The sequence below is a fragment of the Carcharodon carcharias genome, chromosome 20 (assembly GCF_017639515.1).
Source record: "Carcharodon carcharias isolate sCarCar2 chromosome 20, sCarCar2.pri, whole genome shotgun sequence".
Lineage (NCBI taxonomy): Eukaryota > Metazoa > Chordata > Chondrichthyes > Lamniformes > Lamnidae > Carcharodon > Carcharodon carcharias.
Genome location: NC_054486.1, coordinates 98,969,625 through 98,992,273, shown reverse-complemented (window position 1 = coordinate 98,992,273; position 22,649 = coordinate 98,969,625).

Sequence of the window (22,649 nt, the reverse complement as noted above, 5' to 3'; positions counted from 1 at the left end):
AGACCGTGCTGACTTACCCCCCTAACTCACATCAGACCGTGCTGCCTTACCCCCTTAACTCACATCAGACCATCCTGCCTTACCCCCCTAACTCACATCAGACCGTGCTGCCTTACCCCCTTAACTCACATCAGACCGTCCTGCCTTACCCCCCTAACTCACATCAGACCGTGCTGCCTTACCCCCCTTACTCAAATCAGACCGTGCTGCCTTACCCCCCTAACTCACATCAGACCGTGCTGCCTTAACCCCCTAACTCAGATCAGACCGTGTGGCCTTAACCCCCTAACTCAGATCAGACCGTCCTGCCTTACCCCCCTAACTCACATCAGACCGTGCTGCCTTAACCCCCTAACTCAGATCAGACCGTCCTGCCTTACCCCCCTAACTCACATCAGACCTTGCTGCCTTACCTCCCTTACTCACATCAGACTGGGCTGCCTTTCACCCCTAACTCACATCAGACCGTGCTGCCTTACCCACCTAACTCACATCAGACCGTGCTGCCTTACCCACCTAACTCACATCAGACCATGCTGCCCTATTCCGATAACTCAAATCAGACAGTGCTGCCTTACCCCCCTAACTAACATCAGACCGTGCTGACTTACCCACCTAACTCACATCAAATTGTGATTCATTACCCCCCTAACTCGCATCAGACCGTGCTGCTTTGCCCCCCTACCTCACATCTGATTGTTCTTCATTACCCCACTCACTCGCACCAGACCGTGCTGCCTTGTGACACCCCTAACTCACATCAGACCGTGCTGCATTACCCCGATAACTCACATCAGACCGTGCTCCCTTACCCCCCAATTCACTTCAGACCGTGCGGCCTTATCACCCCACAACTCACATCAGACCTTGCTGCCTTACCCCCCTAAGTAACATCAGAACGTTCTGACTTACCCGCCTAACTCACATCAAATTGTGATTCATTACCCCCCTAACTCACATCAGACCGTTCTGCCTTACCCCCCTAACTCACATCAGACCGTTCTGCCTTAACCCCCTAACTCACATCAGACCGTGCTGCCTTACCCCCCTAACTCACATCAGACCGTAATGCCTTACCCCCCTAACTCACATCAGACGGTGCTGCCTTACCCCCCTAACTCACATCAGACCGTGCTGCCTTACCCCCCTAACTCACATCAGACCGTGCTGCCTTACCCCCCTAACTCACATCCGCAGTGCTGCCTTACCCCCTTAACTCACAACAGACCGTGCTGCCTTACCCTCCTAACTCCCATCAGACCATGCTGCCTTACCCCCCTAACTCACATCAGACCTTGCTGCCTTACGCCCCCCCTAACTCACATCAGACCGTGCTGACTTACCCCCCTAACTCACATCAGATTGTGATTCATTACCCCCCTTACTGGCATCAGACCGTGCTGCTTTGCCCCCCTACCTCACATCTGATTGTTCTTCATTACCCCAATAACTCGCACCAGACCGTGCTGCCTTATCACCCCCCTAACTCACATCAGACCGTGCTACCTTACCCCCCTAACTCACATCAGACCGTGCTGCCTAAGCCCCCTAACTCACATAAAACCGAGTGACCTTACCCCCCTAACTCACATCAGACCATGCTGCCTTACCCCCCTAACTCACATCAGACCGTGCTGCCTTACCCCCCTAACTCACATCAGACCGTGCTGCTTTACCCCGCTAACTCACATCAGACCGTGCTGCCTTCCGCCCCCCCTAACTCACATCAGACCGTGCTGCCTTACCCCCCTAACTCACATCCGCCGTGCTGCCTTACCCCCTTAACTCACAACAGACCTTGATGCCTTATCCACCTAACTCCCAACAGACCGTGCTGCCATACCCCCCTAACTCACATCAGACCTTGCTGACTTACCCCCCTAACTCACATCAGATTGTGATTCATTACCCCCCTAACTCGCATCAGACCGTGCTGCTTTGCCCCCCTACCTCACATCTGATTGTTCTTCATTACCCCCATAACTCGCACCAGACCGTGCTGCCTTATCACCCCCCTAACTCACATCGGACCGTGCTGCCTTACCCCCCTAACTCACATCAGACCGTGCTGCCTTACCCCCCTAACTCACATCAGACCGAGCTACCTTACCCCGCTAACTCACATCAGTATATGCTGCCTTACCCCCCTAACTCACATCAGACCGTGCTGCCTTACCCCCCTAACTCACATCAGACCGTGCTGCCTTACCCCCCTAACTCACATCACACAGTGCGACCTTACCCAGCTAACTCACATCAGACCGTGCTGCCTTACCCCCCTAACTCACATCAGACCAAGCTGCCTTACCCCCCTAACTCACATCAGACCGTTCTGCCTTAACCCCCTAACTCACATCAGACCATGCTGACTTACCCCCCTAACTCACATCAGACCGTCCTGCCTTAATCCCCTAACTCACATCAGACCATGCTGCCTTACCCCCCTAACTCACATCAGACCCTGCTGCCTTACCCCCCTAACTCAAATTTGACCGTCCTGCCTTAACCCCCTAACTCACATCAGACCATGCTGACTTACCCCCTAACTCACTCAGACCGTCCTGCCTCACCCCTCTAACTCACATCAGACCATGCTGCCTTACCCCCCTAACTCACATCAGACAGTGCTGCTGAGTCATCCCAAAACTCACATCAGACCGTGCTGCTTTACCCCCCTAACTCACATCAGATCGTGCTGCCTTACCCCCCTTACTCACATCCGCCGTGCTGCCTTACCCCCATAACTCACAACAGACCTTGAAGCCTTACCCTCCTAACTCCCATCAGACCGTGCTGCCTTACCCCCCTAACTCTCATCAGACCTTGCTGACTTTCCTCCCTAACTCACATCAGACCGTGCTGACTTACCCCCTAACTCACATCAGATTGTGATTCATTACCCCCCTTACTCGCATCAGACCGTGCTGCCTTACCCCCCTAACTCACATCAGACCATGCTGCCTTACCCCCCTAACTCACATCAGACAGTGCTGCTGAGTCATCCCAAAACTCACATCAGACCGTGCTGCTTTACCCCCCTAACTCACATCAGACCGTGCTGCTTTGCCCACCCACCTCACATCTGATTGTTCTTCATTACCCCAATAACTCGCACCAGACCGTGCTGCCTTATCAACCCCCATAACTCACATCAGACCGCGCTGCCTTACCCCCCTAACTCACATCAGACCGTGCTGCCTTACCCACCTAACTCACATCAGACCGTGCTGCCTTACCCCCCTAACTCACATCAAACCGAGCTACCTTACCCCGCTAACTCACATCAGTATGTGCTGCCTTACCCCCCTAACTCACATCAGACCGTGCTGCCTTACCCCCCCAACTCACATCACACCGTGCGACCTTAACCCGCTAACTCACATCAGACCGTGCTGCCTTACCCCCCTAACTAACATCAGACCAAGCTGCCTTACCCCCCTAACTCACATCAGACCGTCCTGCCTTATCACCCCCCTAACTCACATCAGACCGTGCTGCCTTACCCCGATAATTCACATCAGACCGTGCTGCCTGACGCCCCTAACTCACATCAGACCGTGCTGCCTTATCACCCCCCTTAATCACATCAGACCGTGCTGCATTACCCCCCTAACTCACTTCAGACCCTGCAGCCTTACCCCCCTAACTAACATCAGACCCTGCTGCATTATCACCCCCACAACTCACAGCAGACTATGCTGCCTTTCCCCGCTAACTCACATCAGACCGTGCTGCCTTACCCCACTAACCCACATCAGACCGTGCTGCCTAACCCCCCTAACTCACTTCAGACTGTGCTGCCTTACCCCCCCTAACTCACATCAGACTGTGCTGCCTTAACCCCCTAACGCACATCAGACCGTGCTGCCTTACCCCCCTAGCTCACATCAGACCATGCTACCCTACCCCCCTAACTCACATCAGTTCGTGCTGCCTTTCACCCCTAACAAGATCAATCCGTGCTGCCTTAACCCCCTAACTCACATCAGACCATGCTGCCGTTACCCCCCAACTCACATCAGACCATGCTGACTTACCCCCCTAACTCACATCAGACCGTTCTGCTTTATCACCCCCCTAAAACACATCAGACCGTGCTGCATTACCCCCCTAACTCATATCAGACCCTGCAGCCTTACCCCACCTAAGTAACATCAGACCGTGCTGCATTATCACCCCCACAACTCACATCAGACTATGATGCATTACCCCGCAAACTCACATCAGACCCTGCTGCCTTTCCCCGCTAACTCACATCAGACCATGCTGCCGTTACCCCCCAACTCACATCAGACCATGCTGACTTACCCCCCTAACTCACATCAGACCGTTCTGCTTTATCACCCCCCTAAAACACATCAGACCGTGCTGCTTTACCCCCCTAACTCATATCAGACCCTGCAGCCTTACCCCACCTAAGTAACATCAGACCGTGCTGCATTATCACCCCCACAACTCACATCAGACTATGATGCATTACCCCGCAAACTCACATCAGACCCTGCTGCCTTTCCCCGCTAACTCACATCCGACCGTGCTGCCTTACCCCCCTAACTCACATCAGACCATGCTGGCTTACCCCCCTAACTCACATCAGACCGTGCTGCGTTACACCCCTAACTCACATCAGACCGTGCTGCCTTGCCCCCCTAACTCACATCAGACAGTGCTGCTGAGTCATCCCAAAACTCACATCAGACCGTGCTGCTTTACCCCCCTAACTCACATCAGACCGTGCTGCCTTACCCCCCTTACTCACATCCGCCGTGCTGCCTTACCCCCATAACTCACAACAGACCTTGATGCCTTACCCTCCTAACTCCCATCAGACCGTGCTGCCTTACCCCCCTAACTCTCATCAGACCTTGCTGACTTTCCTCCCTAACTCACATCAGACCGTGCTGACTTACCCCCTAACTCACATCAGATTGTGATTCATTACCCCCCTTACTCGCATCAGACCGTGCTGCCTTACCCACCTAACTCACATCAGATCGTGCTGCCTTTCCCCCCTAACTCACATCAAACCGAGGTACCTTACCCCGCTAACTCACATCAGTATGTGCTGCCTTACCTCCCTAACTCACATCAGACCGTGCTGCCTTCCCCCCCAAACTCACATCACACCGTGTGACCTGAACCCGCTAACTCACATCAGACCGTGCTGCCTTACCCCCCTAAATCACATCAGACCAAGCTGCCTTACCCCCCTAACTCACATCAGACCGTCCTGCCTTAACCACCTAACTCACATCAGACCGTGCTGCCTTACCCCGATAATTCACATCAGACCGTGCTGCCTGACGCCCCTAACTCACATCAGACCGTGCTGCCTTATCACCCCCCTTAATCACATCAGACCGTGCTGCATTACCCCCCTAACTCACATCAGACCCTGCAGCCTTACCCCCCTAATTAACATCAGACCCTGCTGCATTATCACCCCCACAACTCACAGCAGACTATGCTGCCTTTCCCCGCTAACTCACATCAGACCGTGCTGCCTTACCCCACTAACCCACATCAGACCGTGCTGCCTAACCCCCCTAACTCACTTCAGACTGTGCTGCCTTACCCCCCCTAACTCACATCAGACTGTGCTGCCTTAACCCCCTAACACACATCAGACCGTGCTGCCTTACCCCCCTAGCTCACATCAGACCATGCTACCCTACCCCCCTAACTCACATCAGTTCGTGCTGCCTTTCACCCCTAACAAGATCAATCCGTGCTGCCTTAACCCCCTAACTCACATCAGACCATGCTGCCGTTACCCCCCAACTCACATCAGACCATGCTGACTTACCCCCCTAACTCACATCAGACCGTGCTGCCTTACCCCCCTTACTCACATCCGCCGTGCTGCCTTACCCCCATAACTCACAACAGACCTTGATGCCTTACCCTCCTAACTCCCATCAGACCGTGCTGCCTTACCCCCCTAACTCTCATCAGACCTTGCTGACTTTCCTCCCTAACTCACATCAGACCGTGCTGACTTACCCCCTAACTCACATCAGATTGTGATTCATTACCCCCCTTACTCGCATCAGACCGTGCTGCCTTACCCACCTAACTCACATCAGACCGTGCTGCCTTTCCCCCCTAACTCACATCAAACCGAGGTACCTTACCCCGCTAACTCACATCAGTATGTGCTGCCTTACCTCCCTAACTCACATCAGACCGTGCTGCCTTACCCCCTTGACTCAATTCAGACTATGCTGCCTTAACCCCCGAACTCACATCAGAGTGTGCTTCCTTACCCCTTAACTCACATCAGACCGTGCTGCCTTACCCCCTTAACTCAATTCAGACTATGCTGCCTTAGCCCTTAACTCAAATCAGACCGTGCTGCCTTACCCCTTAACTCACATCAGACTGTGTTGCCTTACCCCTTAACTCACATCAGACTGTGCTGCCTTACCCCTTAACTCACATCAGACCGTGCTGCCTTACCCCTTAACTCACATCAGACTGTGCTGCCTTACCCCACTAACTCACATCAGACCGTGCTGCCTTACCCCCCTAAATCACATCAGACGGTGCTGCCTTACCCCCCTAACTCACATCAGACCGTGCTGCCTTACCCCCCTAACTCACATCAGACCGTGCTGCCTTACCCCCCTTATTCACATCAGACCATTCTGCCTTACCCCCCTAACTCACATCAGATTGTGATTCATTACCCCCCTTACTCGCATCAGATCGTGCTGCTTTGCCCCCCTACCTCACATCTGATTGTTCTTCATTACCCCACTAACTTGCACCAGACCGGGCTGCCTTATCACCCCCCTAACTCACATCAGACCGTGCTGACTTACCCCCCAACTCACATCAGACCGTGCTGCCTTACCCCCCTAACTCACATCAGATTGTGATTCATTACCCCCCTTACTCGCATCAGACCGTGCTGCTTTGCCCCCCTACCTCACATCTGATTGTTCTTCATTACCCCACTAACTTGCACCAGACCGTGCTGCCTTATCACCTCGCTAACTCACATCAGACCGTGCTGCCTTACCCCCCTAACTCACATCAGACCGTGCTGCCTTACCCCCCTAAATCACATCAGACCTTGCTGCCTTACCCCCATAACTCACATCAGAGAGTCCTGCCTTACCCCACTAACTCACATCAGACCGTGCCGCCTTACCCCCCTAACTCAAATCAGACCGTGCTGCTTACCCCCCTAAATCACATCAGACCGTGCTGCCTTACCCCCATAACTCACATCAGACCGTGCTGCCTTACCCCCCTTACTCACATCAGACCGTGCTGCCTTTCACCCCTAACTCACATCAGAACTTGCTGCCTTCCCCCCTAACTCACATCAGACCGTGCTGCCTTAAACCCCTTAACTCACTTCAGACTATACTGCCTTACCCCCCTAACTCACATCAGAGCGTTCTGCCTTACCCCCTTAACTCACATCAGACTATGCTGCCTTAACCCCCTTACTCACATCAGACTATGCTGCCTTACCCTTTAACTCACATCAGACAATGCTGCCTTACCCCTTAACTCACATCAGACAATGGTACCTTACCCCTTAACTCACATCAGACTGTGCTGCCTTAACGCCCTAACTCACATCAGACCGTGCTGCCTTACCCCCCTAGCTCACATCAGACCATGCTACCCTACCCCCCTAACTCACATCAGTTCGTGCTGCCTTTCACCTCTAACAAGATCAATCCGTGCTGCCTTACCCGCCTAACTCACATCAGACCATGCTGCCGTTACCCCCCAACTCACATCAGACCATGCTGACTTACCCCCCTAACTCACATCAGACCGTGCTGCCTTACCCCCCTAACTCACATCAGACCGTGCTGCCTTACCCCCCTTATTCACATCAGACCATTCTGCCTTACCCCCCTAACTCACATCAGATTGTGATTCATTACCCCCCTTACTCGCATCAGATCGTGCTGCTTTGCCCCCCTACCTCACATCTGATTGTTCTTCATTACCCCACTAACTTGCACCAGACCGGGCTGCCTTATCACCCCCCTAACTCACATCAGCCCGTGCTGACTTACCCCCCAACTCACATCAGACCATGCTGCCTTACCCACCTAACTCACATCAGATTGTGATTCATTACCCCCCTTATTCGCATCAGACCGTGCTGCTTTGCCCCCCTACCTCACATCTGATTGTTCTTCATTACCCCACTAACTTGCACCAGACCGTGCTGCCTTATCACCCCCCTAACTCACATCAGACCGTGCTGCCTTACCCCCCTAACTCACGTCAGACCGTGCTGCCTTACCCCGCTAACTCACAACAGACCTTGATGCCTTACCCCCCTAACTCACATCAGACCGTGCAGCCTTACCCCGCTAACTCACAACAGACCTTGATGCCTTACCCCCCTAACTCAAATCAGACTGTGCTGCATACCCCCCTAAATCACATCAGACCGTGCTGCCTTACCCCCCTAACTCACATCAGACCGTGCTGCCTTACCCCCCTTACTCACATCAGACCGTGCTGCCTTTCACCCCTAACTCACATCAGAACTTGCTGCCTTCCCCCCTAACTCACATCAGACCGTGTTGCCTTAACCCCCTTAACTCACTTCAGACTATGCTGCCTTACCCCCCTAAATCACATCAGAGCGTGCTGCCTTACCCCCTTAACTCACTTCAGACTATGCTGCCTTAACCCCCTTACTCACATCAGACTGTGCTGCCTTACCCCTTAACTCACATCAGAGTGTGCTTCCTTACCCCTTAACTCACTTCAGACTGTGCTGCCTTACCCCCCTAACTCACATCAGACTGTGCTGCCTTAACGCCCTAACTCACATCAGACCGTGCTGCCTTACCCCCCTAGCTCACATCAGACCATGCTACCCTACCCCCCTAACTCACATCAGTTCGTGCTGCCTTTCACCCCTAACAAGATCAATCCGTGCTGCCTTAACCCCCTAACTCACATCAGACCATGCTGCCGTTACCCCCCAACTCACATCAGACCATGCTGACTTACCCCACTAACTCACGTCAGACCGTTCTGCTTTATCACCCCCCTAAAACACATCAGACCGTGCTGCATTACCCCCCTAACTCATATCAGACCCTGCAGCCTTACCCCGCCTAAGTAACATCAGACCGTGCTGCATTATCACCCCCACAACTCACATCAGACTATGCTGCATTACCCCGCAAACTCACATCAGACCCTGCTGCCGTTCCCCGCTAACTCACATCAGACCGTGCTGCCTTACCCCCCTAACTCACATCAGACCGTGCTGCCTTACACCCCTAACTCACATCAGACCGTGCTGCGTTACCCCCCTAACTCACATCAGACCGTGCTGCCTTGCCCCCCTAACTCACATCAGACCGTGCTGCCTTAGCCCCCTAACTCACATCAGACCGTGCTGCCTTACCCCCCTAACTCACATCAGACTGTGCTGCCTTACCCTCCTAACTCACATCAGACCGTGCTGCATTACCCCCCTAACTCACATCAGACCCTGCAGCCTTACCCCCCTAACTAACATCAGACCCTGCTGCATTATCACCCCCACAACTCACAGCAGACTATGCTGCCTTTCCCCGCTAACTCACATCAGACCGTGCTGCCTTACCCCACTAACCCACATCAGACCGTGCTGCCTAACCCCCCAACTCACTTCAGACTGTGCTGCCTTACCCCCCCTAACTCACATCAGACTGTGCTGCCTTAACCCCCTAACTCACATCAGACCGTGCTGCCTTACCCCCCTAGCTCACATCAGACCATGCTACCCTACCCCCCTAACTCACATCAGTTCGTGCTGCCTTTCACCCCTAACAAGATCAATCCGTGCTGCCTTAACCCCCTAACTCACATCAGATTCTGATTCATTACCCCCCTTACTCGCATCAGACCGTGCTGCCTTACCCACCTAACTCACATCAGACCGTGCTGCCTTTCCCCCCTAACTCACATCAAACCGAGGTACCTTACCCCGCTAACTCACATCAGTATGTGCTGCCTTACCTCCCTAACTCACATCAGACCGTGCTGCCTTACCCCCCCAACTCACATCACACCGTGTGACCTGAACCCGCTAACTCACATCAGACCGTGCTGCCTTACCCCCCTAAATCACATCAGACCAAGCTGCCTTACCCCCCTAACTCACATCAGACCGTCCTGCCTTAACCACCTAACTCACATCAGACCGTGCTGCCTTACCCCGATAATTCACATCAGACCGTGCTGCCTGACGCCCCTAACTCACATCAGACCGTGCTGCCTTATCACCCCCCTTAATCACATCAGACCGTGCTGCATTACCCCCCTAACTCACATCAGACCCTGCAGCCTTACCCCCCTAACTAACATCAGACCCTGCTGCATTATCACCCCCACAACTCACAGCAGACTATGCTGCCTTTCCCCGCTAACTCACATCAGACCGTGCTGCCTTACCCCACTAACCCACATCAGACCGTGCTGCCTAACCCCCCTAACTCACTTCAGACTGTGCTGCCTTACCCCCCCTAACTCACATCAGACTGTGCTGCCTTAACCCCCTAACTCACATCAGACCGTGCTGCCTTACCCCCCTAGCTCACATCAGACCATGCTACCCTACCCCCCTAACTCACATCAGTTCGTGCTGCCTTTCACCCCTAACAAGATCAATCCGTGCTGCCTTAACCCCCTAACTCACATCAGACCATGCTGCCGTTACCCCCCAACTCACATCAGACCATGCTGACTTACCCCCCTAACTCACATCAGACCGTTCTGCTTTATCACCCCCCTAAAACACATCAGACCGTGCTGCATTACCCCCCTAACTCATATCAGTCCCTGCAGCCTTACCCCGCCTAAGTAACATCAGACCGTGCTGCATTATCACCCCCACAACTCACATCAGACTATGATGCATTACCCCGCAAACTCACATCAGACCCTGCTGCCTTTCCCCGCTAACTCACATCCGACCGTGCTGCCTTACCCCCCTAACTCACATCAGACCATGCTGGCTTACCCCCCTAACTCACATCAGACCGTGCTGCCTTACCCCCCTAACTCACATCAGACCGTGCTGCCTTACCCCCCTAACTCACATCAGACCGTGCTGCGTTACCCCCCTAACTCACATCAGACCGTGCTGCCTTGCCCCACTAACTCACATCAGACCGCGCTGCCTTACCGCACTAACTCACATCAGACCGTGCTGCCTTACCCTCCTAACTCACATCAGACCGTGCTGCCTTACCCTCCTAACTCAAATCAGACCGTGCTGCCTTACCCTCCTATCTCACATCAGACCGTGCTGCCTTCCCCGCTAACTCACGTCAGACCGTGCTGCCTTCCCCCCTAACTCACATCAGACCGTGCTGCCTTAACCCCCTTAAGTCACTTCAGACTATGCTGCCTTACCCCCCTAAATCACATCAGAGCGTGCTGCCTTACCCCCTTGACTCAATTCAGACTATGCTGCCTTAACCCCCGAACTCACATCAGAGTGTGCTTCCTTACCTCTTAACTCACATCAGACCGTGCTGCCTTACCCCCTTAACTCAATTCAGACTATGCTGCCTTAGCCCTTAACTCAAATCAGACCGTGCTGCCTTACCCCTTAACTCACATCAGACTGTGTTGCCTTACCCCTTAACTCACATCAGACTGTGCTGCCTTACCCCTTAACTCACATCAGACCGTGCTGCCTTACCCCTTAACTCACATCAGACTGTGCTGCCTTACCCCTTAACTCACATCAGACCGTGCTGCCTTACCCCTTAACTCACATCAGACCGTGCTGCCTTACCGCACTAACTCACATCAGACCGTGCTGCCTTACCCTCCTAACTCACATCAGACCGTGCTGCCTTACCCTCCTAACTCACATCAGACCGTGCTGCCTTACCCTCCTATCTCACATCAGACCGTGCTGCCTTCCCCGTTAACTCATGTCAGACCGTGCTGCCTTCCCCCCTAACTCACATCAGTCCGTGCTGCCTTAACCCCCTTAAGTCACTTCAGACTATGCTGCCTTACCCCCCTAAATCACATCAGACCGTGCTGCCTTACCCTCCTATCTCACATCAGACCGTGCTGCCTTCCCCGCTAACTCACGTCAGACCGTGCTGCCTTCCCCCCTAACTCACATCAGACCGTGCTGCCTTAACCCCCTTAAGTCACTTCAGACTATGCACCCTTACCCCCCTAAATCACATCAGACCCTGCAGCCTTACAACCCTAACTAACATCAGACCCTGCTGCATTATCACCCCCACAACTCATAGCAGACTATGCTGCCTTTCCCCGCTAATTCACATCAGACCGTGCTGCCTTACCCCACTAACCCACATCAGACCGTGCTGCCTAACCCACCTAACTCGCATCAGACTGTGCTGCCTTACCCCCCCTAACTCACATCAGACCGTGCTGCCTTACCCCCCTAGCTCACATCAGACCATGCTGCCCTATTCCGATAACTCAAATCAGTTCGTGCTGCCTTTCACCCCTAACTCATATCAGACCGTGCTGCCTTACCCCCCTAACTAACATCAGACCGTGCTGACTTACCCGCCTAACTCACATCAAATTGTGATTCATTACCCCCCTAACTCGCATCTGACCGTGCTGCTTTGCCCCCCTACCTCACATCTGATTGTTCTTCATTACCCCACTAACTCGCACCAGACCGTGCTGCCTTGTGACCCCCCTAACTCACATCAGACCGTGCTGCATTACCCCGATAACTCACATCAGACCGTGCTCCCTTACCCCCCAATTCACTTCAGACCGTGCGGCCTTATCACCGCACAACTCACATCAGACCTTGCTGCCTTACCCCCCTAACTAACATCAGAACGTTCTGACTTACCCGCCTAACTCACATCAAATTGTGATTCATTACCCCCCTAACTCACATCAGACCGTGCTGCCTTACCCCCCTAACTCACATCAGACCGTTCTGCCTTACCCCCCTAACTCACATCAGACCGTTCTGCCTTACCCCCCTAACTCACAACAGACCGTGCTGCCTTACCCCCCAAACTCACATCAGACCGTAATGCCTTACCCCCCTAACTCACATCAGACCGTGCTGCCTTGCCCCCCTAACTCACATCAGACCGTGCTGCCTTAGCCCCCTAACTCACATCAGACCTTGCTGCCTTACCCCCCTAACTCACATCAGACCGTGCTGCATTACCCCCCTAACTCACATCAGACCGTGCTGCCTTGCCCCACTAACTCACATCAGACCGTGCTGCCTTACCGCACTAACTCACATCAGACCGTGCTGCCTTACCCTCCTAACTCACATCAGACCGTGCTGCCTTACCCTCCTAACTCACATCAGACCGTGCTGCCTTAACCCCCTTAAGTCACTTCAGACTATGCACCCTTACCCCCCTAAATCACATCAGAGCGTGCTGCATTACCCCCCTAACTCACATCAGACCCTGCAGCCTTACAACCCTAACTAACATTAGACCCTGCTGCATTATCACCCCCACAACTCATAGCAGACTATGCTGCCTTACCCCACTAACCCACATCAGACCGTGCTGCCTAACCCCCCTAACTCACATCAGACTGTGCTGCCTTACCCCCCCTAACTCACATCAGACCGTGCTGCCTTACCCCCCTAGCTCACATCAGACCATGCTGCCCTATTCCGATAACTCAAATCAGACCGTGCTGCCTTACCCCCCTAACTAACATCAGACCGTGCTGACTTACCCACCTAACTCACATCAAATTGTGATTCATTACCCCCCTAACTCGCATCAGACCGTGCTGCTTTGCCCCCCTACCTCACATCTGATTGTTCTTCATTACCCCACTAACTCGCACCAGACCGTGCTGCCTTGTGACCCCCCTAACTCACATCAGACCGTGCTCCCTTACCCCCCAATTCACTTCAGACCGTGTGGCTTTATCACCCCACAACTCACATCAGACCTTGCTGCCTTACCCCCCTAACTAACATCAGAACGTTCTGACTTACCCGCCTAACTCACATCAAATTGTGATTCATTACCCCCCTAACTCACATCAGACCGTGCTGCCTTACCCCCCTAACTCACATCAGACCGTTCTGCCTTACCCCCCTAACTCACATCAGACCGTTCTGCCTTACCCCCCTAACTCACATCAGACCGTGCTGCCTTACCCCCCTAACTCACAACAGACCGTGCTGCCTTACCCTCCTAACTCCCATCAGACCATGCTGCCTTACCCCCCTAACTCACATCAGACCTTGCTGCCTTACGCCCCCCCAACTCACATCAGACCGTGCTGACTTACCCCCCTAACTCACATCAGATTGTGATTCATTACCCCCCTTACTCGCATCAGACCGTGCTGCTTTGACCCCTACCTCACATCTGATTGTTCTTCATTACCCCAATAACTCGCACCAGACCGTGCTGCCTTATCACCCCCCTAACTCACATCAGACCGTGCTACCTTACCACCCTAACTCACATCAGACCGTGCTGCCTAACCCCCCTAACTCACATAAAACCGAGCTACCTTCCCCCCCTAACTCACATCAGAACTTGCTGCCTTCCCCCCTAACTCACATCAGACCGTGTTGCCTTAACCCCTTTAACTCACTTCAGACTATGCTGCCTTACCCCCCTAACTCACATCAGACCGTGCTGCTTTACCCCGCTAACTCACATCAGACCGTGCTGCCTTCCGCCCCCCCTAACTCACATCAGACCGTGCTGCCTTACCCCCCTAACTCACATCCGCCGTGCTGCCTTACCCCCTTAACTCACAACTGACCTTGATGCCTTACCCACCTAACTCCCAACAGACCGTGCTGCCTTACCCCCCTAACTCACATCAGTCCTTGCTGACTTACCCCCCTAACTCACATCAGATTGTGATTCATTACCCCCTTACTTGCATCAGACCGTGCTGCTTTGCCCCCCTACCTCATATCTGATTGTTCTTCATTACCCCCATAACTCGCACCAGACCGTGCTGCCTTATCACCCCCCTAACTAACATCAGACCGTGCTGCCTTACCACCCTAACTCACATCAGACCGTGCTGCCTTACCCCCCTAACTCACATCAGACCGAGCTACCTTACCCCGCTAACTCACATCAGTATATGCTTCCTTACCCCCCTAACTCACATCAGACCGTGCTGCCTTACCCCCCTAACTCACATCAGACCGTGCTGCCTTACCCGCCTAACTCACATCAGACCGTGCTGCCTTACCCCTTAACTCACATCAGACTGTGCTGCCTTACCCCACTAACTCATATCAGACCGTGCTGCCTTACCCCCCTAAATCACATCAGACCGTGCTGCCTTACCCCCCTAACTCACATCAGACCGTGCTGCCTTACCCCCCTAACTCACATCAGACCGTGCTGCCTTACACCCCTTATTCACATCAGACCGTTCTGCCTTACCCCCCTAACTCACATCAGATTGTGATTCATTACCCCCCTTACTCGCATCAGATCGCGCTGCTTTGCCCCCCTACCTCACATCTGATTGTTCTTCATTACCCCACTAACTTGCACCAGACCGTGCTGCCTTATCACCCCCCTAACTCACATCAGCCCGTGCTGACTTACCCCCCAACTCACATCAGACCATGCTGCCTTACCCACCTAACTCACATCAGATTGTGATTCATTACCCCCCTTACTCGCATCAGACCGTGCTGCTTTGCCCCCCTACCTCACATCTGATTGTTCTTCATTACCCCACTAACTTGCACCAGACCGTGCTGCCTTATCACCACCCTAACTCACATCAGACCGTGCCGCCTTACCCCCCTAACTCAAATCAGACTGTGCTGCCTTACCCCCCTAAATCACATCAGACCGTGCTGCCTTACCCCCATAACTCACATCAGACAGTCCTGCCTTACCCCCCTAACTCACATCAGACCGTGCCGCCTTACCCCCCAACTCAAATCAGACCGTGCTGCTTAGCCCCCTAAATCACATCAGACCGTGCTGCCTTACCCCCATAACTCACATCAGACCGTGCTGCCTTACCCCCCTTACTCACATCAGACCGTGCTGCCTTTCACCCCTAACTCACATCAGAACTTGCTGCCTTCCCCCCTAACTCACATCAGACCGTGTTGCCTTAACCCCCTTAACTCACTTCAGACTATGCTGCCTTACCCCCCTAACTCACATCAGACCGTGCTGCTTTACCCTGCTAACTCACATCAGACCGTGCTGCCTTCCGCCCCCCCTAACTCACATCAGACCGTGCTGCCTTACCCCCCTAACTCACATCCGCCGTGCTGCCTTACCCCCTTAACTCACAACAGACCTTGATGCCTTACCCACCTAACTCCCAACAGACCGTGCTGCCTTACCCCCCTAAATCACATCAGACCGTGCTGCCTTACCCCCCTAACTCACATCAGACCGTGCTGCCTTACCCCCCTAACTCACATCAGACCGTGCTGCCTTACCCCCCTACCTCACGTCTGATTGTTCTTCATTACCCCCATAACTCGCACCAGACCGTGCTGCCTTATCACCCCCCCTAACTAACATCAGACCGTGCTGCCTTACCCCCCTAACTCACATCAGACCGTGCTGCCTTAGCCCCCTAACTCACATCAGACCGAGCTACCTTACCCCGCTAACTCACATCAGTATATGCTGCCTTACCCCCCTAACTCTCATCAGACCGTGCTGCCTTACCCCCCTAACTCACATCAGACCGTGCTGCCTTACCCCCCTAACTCACATCACACAGTGCGACCTTACCCAGCTAACTCACATCAGACCGTGCTGCCTTACCCCCCTAACTCACATCAGACCAAGCTGCCTTACCCCCCTAACTCACATCAGACCGTCCTGCCTTAACCCCCTAACTCACATCAGACCATGCTGCCTTACCCCCTAACTCACATCAGACCGTCCTGCCTCACCCGTCTAACTCACATCAGACCATGCTGCCTTGCCCCCCTAACTCACATCAGACCGTGCTGCCTTAACCACCAACTCACATCAGACCGTGCTGCCTTACGCCCCTAACACACATCAGACCTTGCTGACTTTCCTCCCTAACTCACATCAGACCGTGCTCCCTTACCCCCCAATTCACTTCAGACCGTGCGGCCTTATCACCCCACAACTCACATCAGACCTTGCTGCCTTACCCCCCTAACTAACATCAGAACGTGCTGACTTACCCGCCTAACTCACATCAAATTGTGATTCATTACCCCCCTAACTCACATCAGACTGTGCTGCCTTACCCCCACCAACTCACATCAGACCGTGCTGTCTTAACCCCCAACTCACATCAGACCGTGCTGCCTTACCCGCCCTAACTCACATCAGACCGTGCTGCCTTACCCCCAAACTCACATCAGACCGTGCTGCCTTATCAGCCCCCAACTCACATCAGACCGTGCTGCCTTACCCCCATAACTCACATCAGACTGTGCTGCCTTACCCCCCTAACTCACATCAGATCTTGCTGCCTTAACCCCCAACTCACATCAGATCGTGCTGCCTTACGCCCCCCTAACTCTCATCAGACCGTGCTGCCTTACGCCCCCCCTAACTCACATCAGACCGTGCTGCCTTACCCCCCTAACTCACATCAGACCGTGCTGCCTTACCCCCAACTCACATCAGACCGTGCTACCTTACGCACCTAACTCACATCAGAACTTGCTGCCTTACCCCCCTAACTCATATCAGACCGTGCAGCCTTAACCAAGTCACTTCAGACTATGCACCCTTACCCCCCTAAATCACATCAGAGCGTGCTGCATTACCCCCCTAACTCACATCAGACCCTGCAGCCTTACAACCCTAACTAACATCAGACCCTGCTGCATTATCACCCCCACAACTCATAGCAGACTATGCTGCCTTACCCCACTAACCCACATCAGACCGTGCTGCCTAACCCCCCTAACTCACATCAGACTTTGCTGCCTTACCCCCCCTAACTCACATCAGACCGTGCTGCCTTACCCCCCTAGCTCACATCAGACCATGCTGCCCTATTCCGATAACTCAAATCAGACCGTGCTGCCTTACCCCCCTAACTCACATCAGACCGTGCTGACTTACCCCACTAACTCACATCAGATTGTGATTCATTACCCCCCTAACTCGCATCAGACCGTGCTGCTTTGCCCCCCTACCTCACATCTGATTGTTCTTCATTACCCCACTAACTCGCACCAGACCGTGCTGCCTTATAACACCCCTAACTCACAACAGACCGTGCTGCCTTACCCCCAATTCACTTCAGACCGTGTGGCTTTATCACCCCACAACTCACATCAGACCTTGCTGCCTTACCCCCCTAACTCACATCAGACCGTGCTGCCTTACCCGCCTAACTCACATCAGACCGTGCTGCCTTACCCCCCTAACTCACATCAGACCGTGCTGCCTTACCCCCCTAACTCACATCAGACCGTTCTGCCTTACCCCCCTAACTCACATCAGACCGTTCTGCCTTATTACTCCCCTAACTCACATCAGACCGTGCTGCCTTACCCCCCTAACTCTCATCAGACCGTGCTGCCTTACCCCCCTAACTCACATCAGACCATGCTGCCTTACCCCCCTAACTCACATCAGACCGTGCTGCCTTACGCCCCTAACACACATCAGACCGTGCTGACTTACCCCCCTAACTCACATCAGATTGTGATTCATTACCCCCCTTACTCGCATCAGACCGTGCTGCTTTGCCCCCCTACCTCACATCTGATTGTTCTTCATTACCCCAATAACTCGCACCAGACCGTGCTGCCTTATCACCCCCCTAACTCACATCAGACCGCGCTGCCTTACCACCCTAACTCACATCAGACCGTGCTGCCTTACCCCCCTAACTCACATAAAACCGAGCTACCTTCCCCCCCTAACTCACATCAGAACTTGCTGCCTTCCCCCCTAACTCACATCAGACCGTGTTGCCTTAACCCCTTTAACTCACTTCAGACTATGCTGCCTTACCCCCCTAACTCACATCAGACCGTGCTGCTTTACCCCGCTAACTCACATCAGACCGTGCTGCCTTCCGCCCCCCCTAACTCACATCAGACCGTGCTGCCTTACCCCCCTAACTCACATCCGCCGTGCTGCCTTACCCCCTTAACTCACAACTGACCTTGATGCCTTACCCACCTAACTCCCAACAGACCGTGCTGCCTTACCCCCCTAACTCACATCAGTCCTTGCTGACTTACCCCCCTAACTCACATCAGATTGTGATTCATTACCCCCTTACTTGCATCAGACCGTGCTGCTTTGCCCCCCTACCTCATATCTGATTGTTCTTCATTACCCCCATAACTCACATCAGACCGTGCTGCCTTACGCCCCCCCTAACTCACATCAGACCGTGCTGACGTTCCTCCCTATCTCACATCAAACCGTGCTGCCTTACCCCACTAACTCACATCAGACCGAGCTACCTTACCCCGCTAACTCACATCAGTATATGCTTCCTTACCCCCCTAACTCACATCAGACCGTGCTGCCTTACCCCCCTAACTCACATCAGACCGTGCAGCCTTACCCCGCTAACTCACATCAGACCGTGCTGCCTTACCCCTTAACTCACATCAGACTGTGCTGCCTTACCCCCCTAACTCATATCAGACTGTGCTGCCTTACCCCTCTAAATCACATCAGACCGTGCTGCCTTACCCCCCTAACTCACATCAGACCGTGCTGCCTTACCCCCCTAACTCACATCAGACCGTGCTGCCTTCACCCCATAAGTCACATCAGACCGTGCTGCCTTACCCCCCTAACTCACATCAGATTGTGATTCATTACCCCCCTTACTCGCATCAGATCGCGCTGCTTTGCCCCCCTACCTCACATCTGATTGTTCTTCATTACCCCACTAACTTGCACCAGACCGTGCTGCCTTATCACCCCCCTAACTCACATCAGCCCGTGCTGACTTACCCCCCAACTCACATCAGACCATGCTGCCTTACCCACCTAACTCACATCAGATTGTGATTCATTACCCCCCTTACTCGCATCAGACCGTGCTGCTTTGCCCCCCTACCTCACATCTGATTGTTCTTCATTACCCCACTAACTTGCACCAGACCGTGCTGCCTTATCACCACCCTAACTCACATCAGACCGTGCCGCCTTACCCCCCTAACTCAAATCAGACTGTGCTGCCTTACCCCCCTAGATCACATCAGACCGTGCTGCCTTACCCCCATAACTCACATCAGACAGTCCTGCCTTACCCCCCTAACTCACATCAGACCGTGCCGCCTTACCCCCCAACTCAAATCAGACCGTGCTGCTTAGCCCCCTAAATCACATCAGACCGTGCTGCCTTACCCCCATAACTCACATCAGACCGTGCTGCCTTACCCCCCTTACTCACATCAGACCGTGCTGCCTTTCACCCCTAACTCACATCAGAACTTGCTGCCTTCCCCCCTAACTCACATCAGACCGTGTTGCCTTAACCCCCTTAACTCACTTCAGACTATGCTGCCTTACCCCCCTAACTCACATCAGACCGTGCTGCTTTACCCCGCTAACTCACATCAGACCGTGCTGACTTACGCCCCCCCTAACTCACATTAGACCGTGCTGCCTTACCCCCCTAACTCACATCCGCCGTGCTGCCTTACCCCCTTAACTCACAACAGACCTTGATGCCTTACCCACCTAACTCCCATCAGAACGTGCTGCCTTACCCCCCTAACTCACATCAGACCGTGCTGCCTTACCCCCCTAACTCACATCAGACCGTGCTGCCTTACCCCCCTAACTCACATCAGACCGTGCTGCCTTACCCCCCTACCTCATATCTGATTGTTCTTCATTACCCCCATAACTCGCACCAGACCGTGCTGCCTTATCACCCCCCTAACTAACATCAGACCGTGCTGCCTTACCCCCCTAACTCACATCAGACCGTGCTGCCTTAGCCCCCTAACTCACATCAGACCGAGCTACCTTACCCCGCTAACTCACATCAGTATATGCTTCCTTACCCCCCTAACTCACATCAGACCGTGCTGCCTTACCCCCCTAACTCACATCAGACCGTGCTGCCTTACCCCCCTAACTCACATCACACAGTGCGACCTTACCCAGCTAACTCACATCAGACCGTGCTGCCTTACCCCCCTAACTCACATCAGACCAAGCTGCCTTACCCCCCTAACTCACATCAGACCGTCCTGCCTTAACCCCCTAACTCACATCAGACCATGCTGCCTTACCCCCCTAACTCACATCAGACCGTCCTGCCTTAACCCCCTAACTCACATCAGACCATGCTGCCTTAACCCCCTAACTCACATCAGACCGTGCTGCCTTACCCCCCTAACTCACATCAGACCGTCCTGCCTTAACCCCCTAACACTCATCAGACCATGCTGCCTTACCACCCTAACTCACATCAGACCGTGCTCCCTTACCCCCCAATTCACTTCAGACCGTGCGGCCTTATCACCCCATAACTCACATCAGACCTTGCTGCCTTACCCCCCTAACTAACATCAGAACGTGCTGACTTACCCGCCTAACTCACATCAAATTGTGATTCATTACCCCCCTAACTCGCATCAGACCGTGCTGCTTTGCCCCCCTACCTCACATCTGATTGTTCTTCATTACCCCACGAACTCGCACCAGACCGTGCTGCCTTGTCACCCCCCTAACTCACATCAGACCGTTCTGCATTACCCCCCTAACTAACATCAGACCCTGCTGCATTATCACCCCCACAACTCACAGCGGACTATGCTGCCTTACCCCACTAACCCACATCAGACCGTGCTGCCTAACCCCCCTAACTCACATCAGACTGTGCTGCCTTACCCCCCTAACTCACATCAGACCGTGCTGCCTTACCCCCTAGCTCACATCAGACCATGCTGATTTATCACCCCCACAACTCACATCAGACTGTGCTGCCTTACCCCACTAACTCACATCAGACCGTGCTGCCTTACCCCAATAACTCACATCACACCGGGTTGCCTAACCCCACTAACTCACAACAGACCCTGTTGCCTTACCCCACTAACTCACATCAGACCGTGCTACCTTACCCCCCTAACTCACATCAGATTGTGCTTCATTACCCCTCTAACTCACATCAGACCGTGCTGCCTTACTAGCCCCCTAACTCACATCAGACCGTGCTGCCTTATCACCCTAACTCACATCAGACTGTGCTGCCTTAGACCCCTAAATCACGTCAGACCGTGCTGCCTTACCCCCCATAACTCACATCAGACCGTGCTGCCTTACCCCCCTAACTCACATCAGACCATGCTGCCTTACCCCTCTAACTCACATCAGACCATGCTGCCTTACCCCCCTAACTCACATCAGACAGTGCTGCTGAGTCATCCCAAAACTCACATCAGACCGTGCTGCTTTACCCCCCTAACTCACATCAGACCGTGCTGCCTTACCCCCCTTACTCACATCCGCCGTGCTGCCTTACCCCCATAACTCACAACAGACCTTGCTGACTTTCCTCCCTAACTCACATCAGACCGTGCTGACTTACCCCCCTAACTCACATCAGACCTTACTGACTTTCCTCCCTAACTCACATCAGACCGTGCTGACTTACCCCCTAACTCACATCAGATTGTGATTCATTACCCCCCTTACTCGCATCAGACCGTGCTGCTTTGCCCCCCA